This window comes from Armigeres subalbatus, chromosome 3 (genome assembly GCF_024139115.2).
Source record: "Armigeres subalbatus isolate Guangzhou_Male chromosome 3, GZ_Asu_2, whole genome shotgun sequence".
In the NCBI taxonomy this organism is placed as follows: domain Eukaryota; kingdom Metazoa; phylum Arthropoda; class Insecta; order Diptera; family Culicidae; genus Armigeres; species Armigeres subalbatus.
The window spans coordinates 197,725,508-197,742,254 of NC_085141.1; the positions used below are offsets into that span (position 1 = coordinate 197,725,508).

Below are 16,747 nucleotides of genomic sequence, written 5' to 3' on the forward strand. Positions count from 1 at the left end.
TTCACGGAGAAAAAAATATGGTAAACTCAACCATAATTTGGTTTATTTCAACCAATATTTTAGGTTGATTTTGCGCCAAACAAAATCTTAGTTTAATTTGACCATGAAGATACTTAGAACAAACTAAAATACTCAGTTGATTTTTTCGCAGCTTTTTAGTTCATCCAACCAATATTTAGTTTGATTTAACTAATATGTTGGTTGTTCTATTTTGACAGTTTGTCAAACAATCTAAACTGTAGGTTGTTTCAAACAAAAATTCTAGCCTGATACAACCAAATACTAGCTTAAATCAAATATTAGCATTGTTTGATTCAAACTAATATTTTGATTGTTGTTACATACGCATATTCCCACCCGTTCCTCCCTTCCATTAAGATTTTTCTTTTTAATTGTAAAATAATCAACAATTAGCCATTTTTATACGACACACATATTTTATTCTTTTCAAAACTCGTTATATTTTTATGTTTTCTGTTCCATATCCATGTATCCTGAAAGAAGAAAAAACGAATAAATAATTGGGTAGTCTAGTTGTTTATATGTATACACTTCTTACCAAATATGTAGTCCGAAAAGATTATTTTTTTAATGCCCACCAGGGGTGACGATTATGGACAACTATAGTCGAAGCAAATATCATGATGTACCTGAAAATATAAGCAAAGATTATCATGATACAGGCGTTTATGAATTAACTTTAAAGAAGATGTTGCACTCACCTATAATTTCAGTTGATCCGGAACTTTGCTTCTGTCGTGGTTGAAGTAGTTTTTTTTTCACACCGCAGCCAAGAGAAAAAGTAACTGACAATTGAATAAACTAAAATTTTAGGTTGTATCAAACATAGTTGTGGTTTGTTTTTATGGTAAACATAAATAAAGTTTAGGATCAACTTTCTGTTCGCGTTAAATCAACCTAATATTTTATGTTGTTATCAAGCTGTCAAACCAACAACAAATAAACGTTTATATGGTTGAAATGAACTAGACTTTAGTTTGATTCAACGAAAAATATAATTTCGAACAACCATAATCAATGTTGAATTGACATATTTTTTCAAGTAGAATCAACCCAATAAAGAGCTTAATCACAAACAAACAAAAATGTTTGAATTTATTATTATACATTTGAAAACAACCAAAATCATAGGTTAAAAAACAACCAAACTATTAGTTGTTTCAAACTGAACCTATTATTCTCCGTGTTAGGAAACAGTAGGATTCACATACCGGTAGTTTTACGAAGCATTGTGAAGATGCACCTCATCGCTCCCGAGGCTCGTTTCCGACCGGGCACGTACCCTCCGGTGGAGTAACATTCTTGCGCAATAGCGGTTCCGTCGGACCTCGATGACGGGGATGACAAAGGTACGGAGATACCGGGCCAAGAGAGGCACGCCGGTGGTCACTGGGTGATGGTTCCTTGAAGTGATCGTGATGTCCGAAGGCCGAAGAGGGCACGCCGGGAAGGGGGGGAGGTGTCGTTTCCAAAACAGTTTGATATTTAGCCCGCCTTCGTGCTGACTGTGCCTGACAAACCTACGCGTCCACCGGGCCAAGCTTGGCACGCCGATGACGCTGACGCTTTGGGTGCTTGCAACGATGACGCTGACGCTTTGGATGCCTGCTACGATGGCGGCGACGACGGGACCAAAACGTGGTTCGAAGATTTCTTCACAGCGATGGTGACGGCCGATGGCGTTTTCACAAAATTCCGATGATACAGTACACTTCACAAATTCTTTTGCACTCCGGGAGTAAAAGTGATCGGACCACTGCAGAACACGAAAAAAGAAACAAGTAAATTCGCGCACTAGCCTTGTGCTACTTTTGGCGGTTCACCTATCAGAGAGTTGATCCCGCGTCGTTCCGCTCCTTTTAGCTCTTTTTTTTCGGGCTTGTGTTGGTGAACGCTGCCGAAAGTGGTGGTTGATTGACGCTTGACAGCGCAGATGTCAGTGCTACGTTACGGTAGTTACGGGTGTGAAGCGGGATAGGAATAGGGATGGGCCAGATGCTTTCCGTATTTTTATTTTCGATATTTGTTTAATATTTGGATTCATTTTATTTTAATTCCATTAGATTTAAGTTCATTCCTAGTTTTTAATTTTCATTGTATATAGCAATTATAAGTAGCCGTTTTTGTAAATACTAAGTAGGATTTTATGAATCAATAATTAAATATAATATGTACAGTAAATTTAGGTAAATTTCTAATGTAAGCAATTTAGCAGGTTACATTCATCCCCCACCTCGAGTAAAAAAAAAATATATTTTTTTTTTCAGGGAAGTCAAAATCAAGGAATCTGTCATAGTAGATCTCTTTTCAATTAGAGTTAGATTGATTTGGCGAATTGATTTTTCCGTTCCAATGAGAGGAGCTCTATTTCGCAAAATCACTTAACTCTCATTGATAGAGTCTGGCTATTAGAATAGAATGGACCACGGTAGCTCTCTTTTCACTGAATGGTGAATAGATTTGGCGGAATGATTTGTCCGTTCTTATGAGAGGAACTCTTTTCCGCAAAATCACAAACCATTCAGCAATAGAGTCTGGCTATCTGAATGGAATACGTCAGGAGGCGGTAACTTTCATTTTACCGAAGGGTGAACAGATTTGGCGGAATGATTTGTCCGTTCTTATGAGAGGAACTCTTTTCCGCGAAATCACATGCCATTCCGTAATTGAGTCTGGTTACCTGACTGGAAAAGGATATTGGATTCAACATAAAGTAGCTCTCTTTTAATTTAGCGGTGGACTGATATGGTGGAATGATTTGTCCGTTCTGACGAGAGGAACTCTTTTCCACCAGATCACAAACCGTTTAATTATAGAGTCTAGCTAAGGGAATAGGTCTTGGTCAGGAGTTCTCGCTGTTGCAGCTCTCTTTTGGTTACGAGTTGACTAGATCTGGTGGAATGATTTGTCCGTGCTAATGAGAGGAACTCTTTTCCACCAGATCACTTAACTATCAACCATAGAGTCTGGCTACTCAGCTAGTGAACGAAATGAATCAAAATAATATGCATCACCGGGGATCATGGCCGGCATAAGGGTTCGTCAGAAAAAAGCAGGTCCAACCTCTCGAAATCAAATCTTTAGAAATATTAAGCTTTTATTTACCTAATTGATACTTTTATTGTAAATTTAACTTAAGCTAGGAAGAGAAAAATAAGTATTCTAGAAACCTCTTCATTTTATTTAATTATCACCGAAGTGAAATTCGGGATTAAAAAAAAACTCATTCACACATTCATTCATTCCCCCCCACCTTTCATACAATTTTCATTCACACCTTCCATTCACACGGTTGTCTGGCTAAAAACTATCCTACCAAGAACAACACACTCACACGCACACACACCCGTTATCGACTATTTTATTAATTCTAGGGCCCTTATTATAAATTTGAGAAGGTCTAGCGTTCTTGCTAGACCCACTTGATCGTAGGTATCATTCGATCAACGAAATTTACCACCTGGGAGGCGTTACTATTTTAGTAAACAATCGCCTTAAATGTGACACTGGCAACGCCAGGGATGGTCACTAAAGAAGAAAACGAGATGAATGAGAGGAAGAGACAACATATGATGTGTATCAGGAGGAAACAACCATTGAGACTCTGACGACGACGAGAACCGAGAAGCATGAATGACGTACGTTTTTTTTTTTAATTTGTTCTATTTGTTTTTCTCCGGTGAGAGGCAATTTACCGAATTATCAGTAGTCCTTCTAGGGGAATTGAGTTGGGAAGAGAAAGCAAAACAGATGTTCAAATTGGCACTACCCTGGCTTCAGGTGAACGGCTGGCCAGATTCCTAGGTTTTTTCCACTTAGGTCCTCCAGCTCATAGGAGGACGAGCCGATTTTAGCCTTCACCCGGCAGGGTAGATATTGCCGGCCTAGTTTGGCATTATAATATTCGACTGCCGAAGACTGCCTCATGTTCTTCCGGTAGACTAACTGTCCTACCGCAAAGGACTTGGCGAATGTACGGTTACGCAGATTGTAACGGCTTCGGGACACGTCGTGGGATTTTTCTAGATTTTTACGAACAATTTCATGAATGTTCGTGAACATCTGTTTGCGTCTTTCCGCTTTCTCTTCCGCGGATAATTCGTCTCCGTGACGAGATAGACGGTGGTCGGACCCTGCTCCGATAGCTCTTGTCCGTGGGTAATGAAATACGGAGTGAACCCGGTCGAGGCGTGGATACTGGTGTTGAGCATAAGCTCAATTTCGGGCACTTTCGTATCCCATACACGCTGGTCTTCCTGGACATAAGTGCGTATGGCCGCGTTTATTGTCCGGTTGACGCGCTCGACCGGATTCGATTGCGAATGGTAGCGGGAGTTCAGCCAGTGTGTGATTTTGAAGTGATCTAATAATTCTTTGAAGTCCTTTGAAGTGAAAGTACTGCCATTGTCGGTGATAATGGTTTCAGGGACAGAATTCCGGTAGAACCACTGATTCTTCAAAATCACACACATGGCTGAACTATCCAGCTTTTTCATCGGGTGAATCATTACCCACTTCGAGAAATAGTCACATATCACTAAGATGTGCTGATTTCCATTCCGGCTCCGTGGCAACGGACCAACAAAATCCATTGAAATGATTTGCCACGGCCGGGACGCACAGCGCATTTTCCCCATTTCCGGGGTTGTTTGGACGTAAGACGGCTTGACCTCCTTGCAGGTGGAACAAGCGTGAATATATGCCCTGACGTCCTTGGCCATCTTGGGCCAATAATAGCGCTGTTGGACACGAGCTATCGTTTTGTCAAACCCAGGATGGAAGTGCTCATCGTGAGCTTGCCTCAAAATCTCCGCAACATCATCGGCTGGAACTACTTGCTTCCATTCGAATCGCGAGTCGAAAGGTACATTCCTGGCAGTGACGAACTTATACAGCCTGCCATCTTCAACCTTGAAGTCGACGAAGTCGTCTGGGCGACTGCTGACTTTATCCATCAAGGATGCGTACCACGGAGAAGTCGGCTTCTCGACAATGCATCCGGGACGACATTTTCCTTGCCTTTCCGGTGCACTACGGTCATGTCGAACTGCTGAAAGTCCAAGCTCCACCGACTACACCGGGACCCAACCTTCCACTTCGTTTTTAGGATGTGGGTCAACGCCGACGAATCCGTCACTAAGGTGAAGTGATAACCTTCAATGTACCCCCGAAACGCTTCGATGGAGAGCAAGGCGGCTAGAGCTTCCTTCTCGGCAGCGTGATAGTTCTTTTGAGGAGTGGTGAGCTTCCTAGAAAAATAGGAAATTACCCGCTCACCCTCCTCCTGCTGCTGAGTGAGCACTCCCGCAACAGCGACATCGCTGGCATCCGTCTGGATGACGAACTCCCGAGAGAAATCGGGACTTCCCAGAATCGGAGCGGCGATCAGCTGCTCTTTTATCTGGCAGAAAGCTCTCTCCGCGGCTGGATTCCAGCCGATGACCTTGGATTTGGACTTGAGGAGGTCCGACAGGGGCCCGCAAGTCTCACTGAAGTTCGGGATGAACCGGCGGTAGTAATTTGCCATTCCTAGGAATCTCCTGAGCTTGGTGATCGTGGTCGGTCTCTCGTACTCGAAGATTGGACGGATCTTGTCCGGATTTCCACGCAGACCTTCCGAGCTCAAGAGATATCCTAGGAAGGAAATCTCCGGCACCCCGAACTGAGACTTATCCAGGTTAATCATAAGGTTGGCTCTGCTCAGTCGACGCGCAATTTCACGAAGCAACTGAACGTGATGCTCAAATGTCTCCGTTACCACGACGATATCGTCGAGGTAGACGAAGACATAGGGTTCCAGTACACCGTGGCCCAAAACTCGGTCCATCAGTCTTGCCAGCGTAGCAGGACTATTGACAAGACCAAAGGGCATCCGGGTGTACTGGAACAACCCCTTACCTTGCACACTGAAGGCCGTATACTTCCTCGAGGACTTCTCCAGCGGAACTTGTAGGAAGGCCTCCGACAAGTCTATGGTGGATAGGTATTTCGCCCTCGGAAGTTGGCCTAGGATTCGACAGGGGTGCGGCAAGGGGTAAGCATCACGAACAGTACGTTCGTTAATCTTACGCGCGTCCAAACAGAGCCGAATCTTATGAGGCTTGACGACTGGTACGCAGTTCAGCGACCAATCAGAGTTGCTGGGTTCAATTATGCCAGCGTCCAACAATCTCTGTAGTTCTACAGCCACCAGACCTTGTGTCTTGGGGGACATGACGTATGGGAACTGTCGAACGGGCGGTTTTCTCCGCCACTCTTCACTGAGTTCGATTTTGTGTTCCGCCAACGGAGTGGTAGACAATCGTCCAGGGCGGGCTGCTATAAACAGTCAGAACAGTCGGAGACGGTGGTGACTCGCGGCTCCTTTCTTCCTCTGAGTTCTCCAGCATGGCGCAATCAGTGATTGTGGGCTGGATACTGAAGGTCTTCCAGAAATCCATGCCACAGATGCAGCTGATGGCCAGGTTAGGAACTACCAGAGTCGGAACAACCTTGACCGTACCGTTCCATGAGAAAGGTAAATAAATTCGTCCGCGGACATTGAGCGCTTCTCCGCTCGCTGTGCGTAGGCGGACGGGATCCCGAAGTGGAAATAACCGCTTCGGTTTGAGTGAATTGAAGACGCTGTCATTGATCAGGGTAAGATTACTACCGCTGTCAAGAAGAGCGCGAAAGTTTACACCGTAAACTTGTACAGAAGTGTACGGACGATTATCGTTGGGGAATGGATATGTAATGGTGAACGAAGCCGGAGATACCTGGTACAGATCATCCGAAGCCGGCTCGAAACAAGCGGGAGGTTTCACGCCTAGAAGTTTTGGTTCAGCGGCCGGCGGTTTTGGCTCGCTGCGATGGCGTTTTTTACGCAGTACGGACAATTGTTGGACGGATAGCCTCGGAATCCACAGTTCTCGCACAGTACTCCTTTCGGAAGTCGGCATTGGTCCATCCGGTGCCCAAACTTGCCGCAATTGAAGCAGTGGCGACTGGATAGAGGCTGATGGGACTCGATCATGTCTTCGAGTGTCGCGTGCGACCGAGTTGGCCCACGGGGACCAGCGGTTCCACCTTGGGAACCCTTTTGTTGCTGGTTCGATTGCGAAAAGGAGTGGCCGGATTGGGACGCCGGCTGAGACGAGCGTTGCTTGCTCGCTTGCTTCTCCTTTTTCGGTTTAGGGGTCTCGGAATATTCTACCGCATTCACCGACTTCTCCGGTCCAAAGACCTTATTGTACACGGAGAAGTTGACAGCGTCTATCTTCTGACCGGCAGACACCAATGTCTGGAGGTCGGCGATAGGAAGGAAATTCAGCTGTTTTTTATAATCGATCCGGACATTCTGCATCAGAATTTGGACCTTTTCATGTTCCGGAATGGGAACACTCATAGTTCCGAACAGTTCCTCCATACTGTGGTAGTACTGGAGAAACGTCTCGTTCCGCAACTGGTGACGTTGATAAACCTTCATTTTATCATGGTATCTAGATCGGGGTGCATGAATGTCCTCCTGAGCTCTAGAACCAGGTGCTGCCAATTCAACAGGCGACCGGCAGCCCGCATGGTCATATACCACTGCAAGGCGGGTCCCTTGAAAATGTGAATCGCTGAATCGAATAGCTCGACTTCTGAGACATGCTCAGATACGGCCATGGCATGGACCATTCCAAGGAACTGGTTCAACTTCAACCCTTGATCCTCGCCATCGTATTTGGTGATTGTCCACTTGGACACAGGTAAGCTGTGACGCCCCTGATTACCCGACAGCGTTGCGCTGTAGGGAGTGAGAGATGGGTTGGCGTAAGGAAATGAAGTTGAGGAAGCAGTTCCCGTCCATGGATTGGTCGATTGAGTATTTCTCAAAGTCGGATTCTGAGACCACGAAGGGTTCGTACAGGCACTGCTCAGTGCCGGATTTCCGAGCCAGGGATTGAAACACGGCGTGCTATTCACAGCCGAATGGACTGACCACGGCATTGAAATCGGCGCCCTACCTATGGCTGGATTTCCGAGCCACGAACTAGTAGCGGAGGAGCTACTGAAAGGCTGAATACTCGAAGCCTTCTGAAGGTGGTCCTGCCACGAGGTAGAACACTGAGGCAGTGCTGACGAATAGCTCTGAGGAAGCGAAAATGTGACACTAGTACCCGGTCTTGAGTGAGAAGCCACCGTATGGGCTTGTGAATTCGTGGAATAGGCGGAACTGTAAGCATAATGCTCGGTAGATGGCACCGATTTACCGGAGCGCGAAACGCCGGTATTGTGCAAGTCCTCAGAGACTTGAAGATGAGCTGAATAGGGAGTGAACGGAGGTTTAATCATCGGAATACTAGGTACTCCGGGCTGTACATTCGATATATTCGGATGGGTTTCACTCGGAACGCCGGATATATACAATACAGAACTCTCATCCCGTTGCTTATCTCTCCTATCCAGCTCTGCTTCAAGCTCTTTAATCCTCGCCATCAACGAATTCACACATACGGTACCTTCGAGTTGGGAACTCGCAGAATTACTTTCTGCCGGCACGGATCCCTTAGGAATAGCCCCGGTATCAGTCACTGGAGTGGGCAAAACAGGAGGTGCAGCAAAACCCTCTGCCCTAAACAGATCCACCAACGAATGGTCCTCCGGATCCTCCCTGTTTCCCCTCTTGGTTCCTCAGAACCCCCATAAAAGTTATTCAATAAAAGTTTCACCACGTCTATCAACATCGCCTTTAAAAAGTTTTCCGCTTCTCCCAATTCCCTAGCATTGTTAACTAGAAGGACAATTCGGTGGCCAAAATGCAGCAACCTTGCTTGCCCTCTCACCTTGAGAATCTTATCATTCTCCTTCAGACCTTCTACGATCTCGTCAAAATTCCGTCGGCAAAACTGAATTGTTTCCTCCCAATCCACATCAAGTGCTACCTCGATCGTTTTCTGATTTTCTTTCTCGTTTTTTAAATGATCTCGAAGGCTTCTCCGCCTTCGAGAATAGGTGGGATCGTCGCGGATCACTATCGATCGGATATTGAGCTCAAATTCGAGCTCATAGGGCATTAAATGGTCCACCCTTAAGGAGTGGTACCATTCTAGAATTTTGTCGACTGCCTGGGAATAATCCATCAGTGCTTCGGCCATTTTCGAAACCGAAAATGCTCTAAAAATATATTAAATGCAAAAATATTTACAGAAAATGTTACCAAATAATCTAAACCTACAAAAAGTTATCCCTTATCAGCTACTATTCTCAAAAATGTGAGAAAAAGTAGCTTAAATAAAAAGAAGGCTGAATTCAAGCCTATGCTATCGCATAAATTATGCGAAATAAAGAAAACGCGCACAAGTTATGCTGTTTTCTTAAACTAAACCCTAGCCTAAATTATAAAAATAAAAATTTACAATTCGAAGCACTGTGTAAATGAGAATGTTATTTAGAATCACTTATTAAAAGCTTAATTATTTACAATGTATCAATGTATAATAGATTAAATTTCTAAAGTCGATTGAAAGGCGACAATTATAAAGATTTCTCATCATCCGAACCCATACCAGAAAATGAATTAATGAATGCAATGATTATAATGAATACAAACCTTTTCACTTTATAAGAACAATTGGAATAAAGGATTCCAATTCCTCCCGGAGCTTACTTGAAAAGGGTTCCACTTTAGGGTTAAAGTGGAAACCTTTTCTTTTAATTTTCTTTTGCGTTGAGCGCCAATTGTTAGAGATGACTTTTTGCTGGGGACTTTAATCTGCCCTTGTCGTGACCTCAGGGTCGTTTTTCTGGTAGCTCTCAGGAGAAATTGGAGGGGTGGTGGCGGAAATACTTCCCTAATATAGTGATCGAGGTGGAGCAATCAATGGAAATTATGACAAAAAATGGAATGATGGCTTGAAATAACGAGCAACTGCTATTGGTAATTTTAATTTACATTACGCACTGTATTCAATTTTATCGAATCATTAGTTCATTATAATTTCATTTTTATGAATGGTCTGGTTAGGAAACAGTAGGATTCACATACCGGTAGTTTTACGAAGCATTGTGAAGATGCACCTCATCGCTCCCGAGGCTCGTTTCCGACCGGGCACGTACCCTCCGGTGGAGTAACATTCTTGCGCAATAGCGGTTCCGTCGGACCTCGATGACGGGGATGACAAAGGTACGGAGATACCGGGCCAAGAGAGGCACGCCGGTGGTCACTGGGTGATGGTTCCTTGAAGTGATCGTGATGTCCGAAGGCCGAAGAGGGCACGCCGGGAAGGGGGGGAGGTGTCGTTTCCAAAACAGTTTGATATTTAGCCCGCCTTCGTGCTGACTGTGCCTGACAAACCTACGCGTCCACCGGGCCAAGCTTGGCACGCCGATGACGCTGACGCTTTGGGTGCTTGCAACGATGACGCTGACGCTTTGGATGCCTGCTACGATGGCGGCGACGACGGGACCAAAACGTGGTTCGAAGATTTCTTCACAGCGATGGTGACGGCCGATGGCGTTTTCACAAAATTCCGATGATACAGTACACTTCACAAATTCTTTTGCACTCCGGGAGTAAAAGTGATCGGACCACTGCAGAACACGAAAAAAGAAACAAGTAAATTCGCGCACTAGCCTTGTGCTACTTTTGGCGGTTCACCTATCAGAGAGTTGATCCCGCGTCGTTCCGCTCCTTTTAGCTCTTTTTTTTCGGGCTTGTGTTGGTGAACGCTGCCGAAAGTGGTGGTTAAGGTGGTTATACAACAAAGCCACAAATCGGCCATCTTGGAAACCACGTGCATTTTCTAGTGATTTTTCAAGAGCACGAATTGAGAGAACCCCAACGCCCGTGGGGATGAAACATCCGTAGATCGTTTGCTTACTTATGCTAAACAATCGACTTTAGTTTCAGCACTGTACGAAAATTGTTACGCTAGATTTGAGCTTTTGATAATAGAAGTAAAAACCGTGTGGTGAATATCAAATTCACCACATGGCTTGACTGTATAATCACCTTAAGTGACGATTGACAGCGCAGATGTCAGTGCTACGTTACGGTAGTTACGGGTGTGAAGCGGGATAGGAATAGGGATGGGCCAGATGCTTTCCGTATTTTTATTTTCGATATTTGTTTAATATTTGGATTCATTTTATTTTAATTCCATTAGATTTAAGTTCATTCCTAGTTTTTAATTTTCATTGTATATAGCAATTATAAGTAGCCGTTTTTGTAAATACTAAGTAGGATTTTATGAATCAATAATTAAATATAATATGTACAGTAAATTTAGGTAAATTTCTAATGTAAGCAATTTAGCAGGTTACAGTCTGCGCTCAAAACTCTCGACGGTGATCAACACGCGTCGGAGGCGTCCGCCGCGGCTAAACATTGGGCAGTTACAAGACGGTAGACTAGCCCAAGACTACGCGCAGCAGCTGGAAGTGGCACTCCCAACGGAAGACCAGCTAGGCGCAGCATCTCTTGAAGATGGCTGCAGAGATATTCGATCCGCCATTGGAAGCACCGCAACCGCTGCACTAGGCACGGTGGCTCCGGATCAGAGATACGACTGGTATGACGGCGAATGCGAGCAGTTAGTTGAGGAGAAGAATGCAGCATGGGCGAGATTGCTGCAACACCGCACGAGGGCGAACGAGGCACGATATAAACGGGCGCGGAACAGATAAAACTCGATTTTCCGGAGGAAAAAGCGCCAGCAAGAAGATCGAGACCGTGAAAAGACGGAGGAACTGTACCGCGCTAATAACGCACGAAAGTTCTATGAGAAGTTGAACCGTTCACGTAAGGGCCACGTGCCACAGCCCGATATGTGTAAGGACATAAACGGGAACCTTCTTACAAACGAGCGTGAGGTGATCCAAAGGTGGCGGCAGCACTACGAAAAGCACCTGAATGGCGATATGGCAGACAACGGTGGCGGTATGGTAATGAACCTAGGAGCACGCGTGCAGGACATGCGACTTCCGGCTCCGAATCTTCAGGAGGAGATCGGCCGGCTGAAAAACAACAAAGCCCCTGGAGTTGACCAACTACCAGGAGAGCTGTTTAAACACGGTGGTGAGGCACTGGCTAGAGCGCTGCACTGGGTGATTACCAAGGTTTGGGAGGGTGAGGTTCTGGCGCAGGAGTGGATGGAAGGTGTCGTGTGTCCCATCTACAAAAAGGGCGATAAGCTGAAGGGAGTATTGCAGAAATGCCACGAATACAACGTGCCCACACATCATCTATTTATCGACTTCAAAGCCGCATATGATACAATCGATCGGGACCAGCTATGGTAGCTAATGCACGAAAACGGATTTCCGGATAAACTGATACGGTTGATCAATGCGACGATGGATCGGGTGATGTGCGTAGTTCGAGTTCCAGGGGCATTCTCGAGTCCCTTCGAAACGCGTAAAGGGTTACGGCAAGGTGATGGTCTCTCGTGTCTGCTATTCAACATCGCTTTGGAGGGAGTAATACGAAGGGCAGGGATTGACACGAGTGGTACGATTTTCACGAAGTCCGTCCAGTTATTTGGTTTCGCCGACGACATTGATATCATGGCACGTAACTTTGAGAGGATGGAGGAAGCCTACATCAGACTGAAAATCGAAGCTAAATTGATTGGACTAGTCATCAACACGTCGAAGATGAAGTACATGATAGGAAGAGGCTCAAGAGAGGTCAATGTAAGCCACCCACCACGAGTTTCTATCGGTGGTGACGAAATCGAGGTGGTTGAAGAATTCGTGTACTTGGGCTCACTGGTGACCGCCGATAACGATACCAGCAGAGAAATTCGGAGGCGCATAGTGGCTAGAAATCGTACGTACTTTGGACTCCGTATGACGCTCCGATCGAATAGAGTTCGCCGCCGTACCAAACTGACTATCTACAAAACGCTTATAAGACCGGTAGTTCTCTACGGACACGAGACCTGGACGATGCTCGTAGAGGACCAACGCGCACTGGGAGTTTTTGAAAGGAAAGTGTTGCGTACCATCTATGGTGGGATGCAGATGGCGGACGGTACGTGGAGGAGGCGAATGAACCACGTGTTGCATCAGCTGTTGTGAGAACCATCCATCGTTCACACCGCGAAAATCGGAAGACTGCGGTGGGCCGGGCACGTAGCCAGAATGTCGGACAGTAATCCGGTGAAAATGGTTCTCGACAACGATCCGACGGGAATAAGAAGGCGAGGTGCACAGCGGGCAAGGTGGATCGATCAGGTGGAGGACGATTTGCGGACCCTCCGCAGACTGCGTGGTTGGCGAAGTGCAGCCTTGGACCGAGCTGACTTTTATGTGCAGCACAGGCCACTCCGGCCTTAGTCTGATAATAAATAAATGAAATTCGGCGTTCTAGTTTATCGGGTCCAATAACTTCAAAATATTGTCAAATTTATCTATTACTAAAACACCACCTGAAATGTAAAGAATGATACGAAAAAAAAACACATCAATCACTTAAGCGAGATAGTTTAAATTCATTGTTTTTAAGCGTTCTTTTTTTTCGAAACGAAGTTCAATTTTTCCCTGATGTCTAACGACTTTTTACTCAAAGAATGTGAAAAAATATCCGAATCGCAAGGGATAACCGGTTCAATTTTAATTGCGAGAAAAACAGGATAAGACAGAACAGAATAATCCATCTAGCGGTGATGGTGCCTTTCTCATGTATTATAAAACAAGAAAAGCACACAAAAGAAGTCAAAATTGCACTTCAGGGAGATAGATTCACATTTATTTGCGTTCATTTGAATGCATTGCAGCAGTCTGAAATTTTTTTTTTTCAATTTTGAATTTTATTAAAAATGGAAAAAAAGCAATGTTTTCGAATAACTTCGAAACGCAATGGCCGATTGCAAAAAAATAGGTAGGATTCCACGTCGAATGCAACCGGTTGCAAGCAAATCGGACAAAAAGTGTATCTCACATTTTTAACACACACGCATATAGCATACAATACACACATACTGACATCACCTCAATTCGTCGAGTTGAGTCGATTGATATATAACACTATGGGTCTCCGAGCCTTCTATCAAAAAGTCGGTTTTGGAGTGATCCTATAGCCTTTACGTATACTTAGCAGAGTGGGGCGTAGTTGTATAAAAAAACGCAAACTTCATCCAATTAAGTGAGATCAAGGGTTTTCTGAATCGTTTCAACTGTGCAAAATATGGTCTCGATTGGTTGCGTCCTCGCTTTCCGCATCGCGTTTTAAATTTATATGGAGATTAGTATGGGAAAACGTCCTTTTTACATTTTTGCTCTTAGCGGCTTCAATTTATCGTCAATCACTTTTTTTTTCCTGTTCGGGTGTGCCACTGCGACCAGTTATTAGATCTATTGTAGCGTTACCCGTATCCTTAGTGTTTAATTGCATGTCGAATTACTCCATTACTATTGATAAGCAATGCAGTATCGGTTTAGATACAGTTGATGTTTTATTTTCTCAAGAGCACTATCTTTATCTTTATCTTTATCTTTATTGTGTGATTTCATCAACAGACTACAATTAGCCCTAATGATGTATGTAAATACTAATTAATACTAAAAAACGCACATAGTCAAAAAAATATAACATAGTAGCATTGTCAAGATAAAAAAAATTAAAACAAATAAAATGCAGCCTTATCACATACAATCAACGAAAAAATTCAAAAAATCTACGACGAAGAACATTCCGCGTCAAGTTGAAGTCGAACATGGAAGAAACTCTATTAAACGTTCTCTGGAGGCCGTAGATTGCAGTTTCTGCACCGTAGTTACCCGGATAAAAAATATCATTAAAATATCATAAATTTTATTGTTACAACACCATTTAAAACATAATTTTTACCATTGAATATAATGGAGTATACACAATAAAATCACATGAGAAATAATGGTTTTCCACGATAAAATGAATGGTAAATGGGACTTTTACAATTAAAAAGGGGGGTCGTTATGTATCTTCACAATAAATAAATCGATTATTTTCCATACAAAATTCGGAGCAAACCAATCGATTTTACGGTCCTTCAATGGGATGATTTCGAGCGACAAAACAATAGAAAACATTGTGTTTTAAATGTTTTCAATTACTGTTTCTATTGTTTTACAATAGAAATACAACAGAATTTAGAATACATTATACTCCAATATTTGGGGCCCTCCTTAGCCGTGCGGTAAGACGCGCGGCTACAAAGCAAGACCATGCTGAGGGTGGCTGGGTTCGATTCCCGGTGCCGGTCTAGGCAATTTTCGGATTGGAAATTGTCTCGACTTCCCTGGGCATAAAAGTATCATCGTGCTAGCCTCATGATATACGAATGCAAAAATGGTAACCTGGCTTAGAAATCTCGCAGTTAATAACTGTGGAAGTGCTTAATGAACACTAAGCTGCAGGCGGATCTGTCCCAGTGTGGGGATGTAATGCCAATAAGAAGAAGAAGATACTCCAATATTACAATAAAAATACAATACAATTAATTGTTTTACAATTTATTTTATTTTCCTCCGGTTGTTTAGCATATCTTTAGACGAATCCAGCGCACTACTTCCAAAGTTAAGTGGGTTGTCTGTCTCTGGAGAAAAATCCAACATCGGTTTAAAACGCGTACTAACTTTGTTCCGAATAGACAATACATATAGATATAAACCTGTGAAAAATGTAAATTATAAAAGAATATCAGTTTTATTAGAACAAATACTTCGAGAAGAAAAGAAAAAATTACCTTTATCAGTTCTTATTATATCTCGCTGGTGAGATTGGCCAATGGTAGCCACTGAACGATCTTCAATCAGTGACCAGTAAGCAGCAGTATTTTATTTATCATAAGCTTCATTTCTGTAAAGGAACAAGAATACATGTTACCAGGCATGTTATCAGGTATTATGATGATAAAATTTTCTGACAGGTGACCAAATTGACCAAATAACAGCGCTACTATTTGATGAACTATCAAACGTCGAACGTCACCGATACGGAATGCAGCCACCGAAATGATAACCAAAAATACCGAAAATAGTGACCGATGCCAAAAAGAGTGACTAATCTAAAATGACAGTACAGTAAGAGTGATCAAAATACTCGCGCCCAGTATTTAATGATGCTCTAACGCGCTTCAACACTTTAGATACTCACCACGGTACAGAAGACATAGTGATCTACCACTTTCCCAGCAGCAGAAACTGCAATGAAAAAAACACTTTCTGCACCATACAGTTTCATTATTTTCATCTCTTCACTAATTCGCTTTGACGCAGCCGCGCTGTTGCCATCTAGCGGCGACGGACGTGTGCGTGAAATCACTGTTTTTCAACATGGTGAAGTATAGGAAGTATGTTTTAAAATGCTTTTAAAATGTTGTTAACAATGATATGTTGAAAACTTTTAAATACGTAGGGTTAGAATTTTGAAAAACTACCTATTAGGCTTCTTATCTACACATGTTTTTTAATCAAAATAATTCAACTTTCGTGTTACCTATATAAAAGTAAATTAAATTTCTAACCCAAAAAAGTGAACAATTTTAGGCTAAAATGTGTTTTAACGCTTTAATAAGCATTTTAAAATTGACGTCCTATATCCCTTGCTGGGTGAAATTAAAAAGCATCAGCCAGCCCCCATTTTGTTTTCTCGCTTTCGTCAGGGCCAATTATAAACAAAACTGTACACGCTCAAATGAATCCAGCCATTCTCCGAGTAAAATTATAAGCAAAAGTTTTTGTTCCCTTTCATTTTTTTGAAATCAAATTTTTATTG

The 16,747-nt window shown here is 43.4% G+C and overlaps 1 protein-coding gene and 2 long non-coding RNA genes across 6 annotated transcripts in view; 1 reads left to right on the forward strand and 2 right to left on the reverse strand.

The window, feature by feature from the left end:
- LOC134225058 (cadherin EGF LAG seven-pass G-type receptor 2) overlaps positions 1-16,747 on the forward strand; it is a 108,446-nt gene that overhangs the window by 42,522 nt on the left and 49,177 nt on the right. The window lies entirely within an intron of this gene.
- Positions 272-2,236, reverse strand: LOC134220563 (uncharacterized). The gene is made up of 4 exons (XR_009981956.1): positions 1,233-2,236; positions 723-806; positions 560-650; positions 272-494 (listed from the first exon to the last, which is right to left on the reverse strand). It is a non-coding gene; the product is annotated as an uncharacterized LOC134220563 (long non-coding RNA).
- On the reverse strand, positions 9,932-10,786 carry LOC134220570 (uncharacterized). Its single transcript, XR_009981958.1, has 2 exons — positions 10,646-10,786; positions 9,932-10,578 (listed from the first exon to the last, which is right to left on the reverse strand). It is a non-coding gene; the product is annotated as an uncharacterized LOC134220570 (long non-coding RNA).